Genomic DNA, 4,304 nt, shown 5'->3' with positions numbered 1-4,304 from the left:
TCTGGATAAGAACGTCTGCTAAATGTTATCCATAGGTATTTGTTATCTATAAGTTTTTTCTATTAGAGCTGTGCTTATCCATAGGTATTTGTTATCCATGGGTGTTTTCTTGCAGTTTTGACTGTCCAGTAGATGGCAGCACTCTACAAAGAAAACACGTCAAAGATCTTAAAACTGCGTAACGCTGCCACTGAATTACTGAACGAGTTGGGCGGGAAATCTGTTTAGCCTTAATGTTCAGTGATGAACGTTACCAAAGGTCACGCAAAAGAATCACGACATATGCGGTAACTATAACGTATTTAAATAAGACTAGGAGCAATTTAATTCCGAATACAAATACCTCCACGTCCTCCCTGGCCCAGAGCTTGAAAGAGATCTTAAACCGGACGCAGGCTTTGTCGTGTTTGTGTCGTTTTAACCTGGATGAAATAGATGTGAATGACTGAAGAACCTCCCGCTTCACGGTGCATACAGACATCGTACATTTAAAATAATGGAACTTAAAGCAAAGGGCCTGCACCGCCATGCTTCGTGCTGTTTAACCCGTCTTCAGTCACGTGTCAGTGTTCATGTATATGGTTCATTTGGTTCATGTATATGGTTCATTTGGCTCATGTATATGGTTCATTTGGTTCATGTATATGGTTCATTTGGTTCATGTATATGTCAATTTTGGGCACCTCTCACCCAAGGCAATGATCGTCACGGTGACTTTATGAACAGGAATTAAATACCACATAATTAAACAGCACATTTGCACAGTTATCATCATGTTCTATGAATCTGGCCCTGGAGAAGAATAATACAAGTCTGACAAACGTGGCCTCAGTAACAGACTTCTGGTTGTAAAAACAGGGGCTTCCCCAGCTGACTGAAAACATGACAAATGCACTTTACATGTTTGGAAAGAGACTTTGATGCATTTCACCTGTTTTGGTCATTTCGTCCTATCCTTTTGTCAAGTGTGCTCTGGGACAGGGGTGTGCAACCTACTCCTGGAGGGTCAGTGGTCACTTCCACTCCTCAAAACTGCGACAGCCTGTCATATTAGCCAGCACAGGCTTAGCAGGTGAGCCAGAACATGGAATCAAGCACCTGTGCTGAACTCTGACCTTTGGAGACCAGAATTGGACACAGCTTCCCTGTCAGGAAACAACAAACAAAAGCAAAAATGCAAAAACAGAGTCTAGGACAGCAACAACTGCAAACTCAACCACACACAAGAATGCTTCCAGCAGATAATTACAGAAAACAACTGGTAGCCAAGTGTTGGCAAGATCTAGACCCAACGCTTCCCACAGTAGCAGGCAGACAAGCTGGTTGACAGCCAGGGAAACAAAAGCCCTAATCATCCTCCCATGCCAGTGAAAATGCCCACTTTTGTCTCCAGGGTCTGCATGCTCTGACAGACAAATGGCACATCTGGGCCTTAATCCTAAACCCCAGTGTATGGGAGTACCTCTGTGCTGCCAAGGAGTGGCTTTACCCCATACATTTACCTGACACTGTTATCCAAAGTAACTTACAATTCTGACTGAACACAACTTGAGAGTTAAGGGTCTTGCTCAGGGACCCAACAGTAGCAGCTGGGCAGTGGTGGGGATTGAATTGGCAACCTTCTGATTACTAGTCCAGTACCTTCACCAGTGCCCCACTGCAATGGTGTTACCCAATGGTGTTACCCAGTGGTGTTACCCAGTGCACCCTCAGGATGACATGGGCATATAACACACAGTGTAACTCAGAGGTGTTTCAGACCCACATGAGGTAAAATAACGTAAATAGATTTTGGTCTTAACACAGCTGAGACCTGATTTGTACATCAAAGTGACATTCGGAACAAGGCCCTTATTTATACAGAAAAGAATCCTCGACCACTGATGCTGGAAACATAGAGAGAAGGCAGAACCGTGTCCTGGGCCCCGTCGTGTCCCGCCTTTACGACGGGCCGACCTTTTCTCTGACACTCAGCCCTGGATCATGGCAGCGCTGTAAGAAACAGCTGGATTTCAAGGTTTCATATCATATACACACGCATACACACACACACACTCACACACACACATACACACGCATACACATGCATACGCACACACACATACACATGTATACACACACACATACCCATGCACACACACACACACATACACATGCATACACACATACACACACATACACATGCATACACTCATGCACACTCATGCACACTCATACACACACACACACATACACACTCATACACATGCATACACACGCATACACACTCATACACAAACATACACTCATACACAGACACACACACACACACACGCACATACACATGCATACACGAAGACACACACATTCATAGACACACATACACATCCATGCATACTCACACACACACACACACACACACACACACACATACACATGCATACACACAGAAGGTAGGCAGAAACATGTAAAATATTAAATCATAAATCAATCAAAATGTATTTCTATAAAACTTCACAACAGATGTTGTCACACAGGAGCTTTACAAATGTTCAAGTCCAAGCCCCCAGTGAGCAAGACAAGTGTGCAGTGGTGAGGAAAAACTCCCTAGAGCATGAGGAAGAAACCTTGAGCAGAACCAAGACTCAAAGGGGGGGTCATCCTCCTCTGGCCACAAAATATTGTGCATCTCACCAAATTACACATCTGGGAATAATACTTCAGAAAAAAAGAAAGTTAATCACCTGGTTGAAGACTGTTAGCCTGGCAGCGAGCCCATGAACAGGGATGTGTGTTTCTCGTAATGACTGCCGGAGCAACAGTGTGTGTTAACCTGCACCAAACAAAGCCATTCTGTTCATCTGAACCCATAATCCCCTGTGAAACACTCTATTCAGATAATTCACCGCCAGCTCCTCAAATTGTCTTGCTCAGGGGCAGCATGAGATGTGCATGAGAAGTTCAGAGCCAACACTGGGGCCCCCTGGAGCCCAAAGCAAGGTCCACAAACACCGAGTGCCACCACTGAGACCCAAGCCCAGTTTGCGTTGAGCTGCGGGCTGTATATCGTGGAGGCTGAACTCCACTAAATCCGTAACAAGACTGCTTCAGTTCACCACCACCTTCCACACCATCGTGAGTGCCCCGGGCAGCAGTCTGTATTTATCTAAGGTTTTTTTTTCTTCATGCACGTGAATACACCACTATGTTCCAGTCTGGGGTGTTCACCTCAGGGCTGTGTCACTCTAGAAAAGTGCAGATCAGACAGAAATGCTTCATGATTCAACAAAAACACATTAGTGTAGAGTAAGAGACCAGCTGGCTCCAGGAAACATATCAAAGTGTCTGTGCACACTGCATTCAGACTGTACATTTAACACCTTTAATACATTACTGCGGTTTCGGTATTTGTGTGTGTGTGTGTGTGTGTGTGTGTGTGTGTGTGTGTGTTCTCTTTTAGTTTCCAGCACAGTTTAAAGTGTTAACTGAAGCTCTATGACTTGTGAGTACAGAGCTCAGACAAGGCGCTGTGTGCTGGAGAGCCTGGGGACAAGATTGAGGAGATGTAGGTGTCCATCACTCTCTGTGAGCCCTCGTTTGCTGTGAGTTGTCCAGAGGTCCTCAACCCTCACACCATTTGACTGTGCCCTAGAACAGTTTGTTGCAAATGTACAGGAAATGGAAAATATCTAGAAATAACAGAAATAAAACATTAGTGACATAAAAACTTAATATGTTGTTGTTGTGCAACGTCTTGGGTGTTTTTTCTTAGCAGACTACAGGTAATCTCTCCCCATTTTTAGATCTAGAGGGTATTTTACTGTTTGGTGTCACTGATCCAAGAGGGAACATTTCCTTTGTGACCTTCCAGGAGCCAGAGCAGTGCACTACTCTGTCCGCTGTGTGCAGTCCATGAGGGAGAATGTAGTGCTGTTGTGTAATCATGAAGACCGCAGCCTTCTGGTTTACTTACATCACACTTAGATCACACTGCTTTCTAATAACTATCAGCACGAAGCCATCTGCAGTCCGTCAAACAGGGTCCTTAATATAATTAGGAGCAAATTATGTCCTGTTTACAAATCCCGACTTGTGACTAGAAGCTAGAGAGGAGTGGATGAAAACATTGACTTTTAAATGATTCAGGAAAAGGTCACAGCAAAAAGAAGAAACAAAAATTGAACTTGAATTCCGTGCTGGAACTAACGATCATAAAAAGATTAACCTGCACTCTGTGTTTAAGCAAAACTTTAAAGAAGTTTACATTCAGAGAAGGCAAACACCGTGTTACAGCTGTTGTATGGCAGGCGTCCAAGTCTCAGCAA

This window comes from Electrophorus electricus, chromosome 1, assembly GCF_041902795.1.
Source record: "Electrophorus electricus isolate QZ-2024a chromosome 1, ASM4190279v1, whole genome shotgun sequence".
NCBI classification, from domain to species: Eukaryota; Metazoa; Chordata; class Actinopteri; order Gymnotiformes; family Gymnotidae; genus Electrophorus; species Electrophorus electricus.
The sequence above is the reverse complement of the archived record's forward strand: the minus strand, read 5'-3'. Positions refer to the sequence as shown.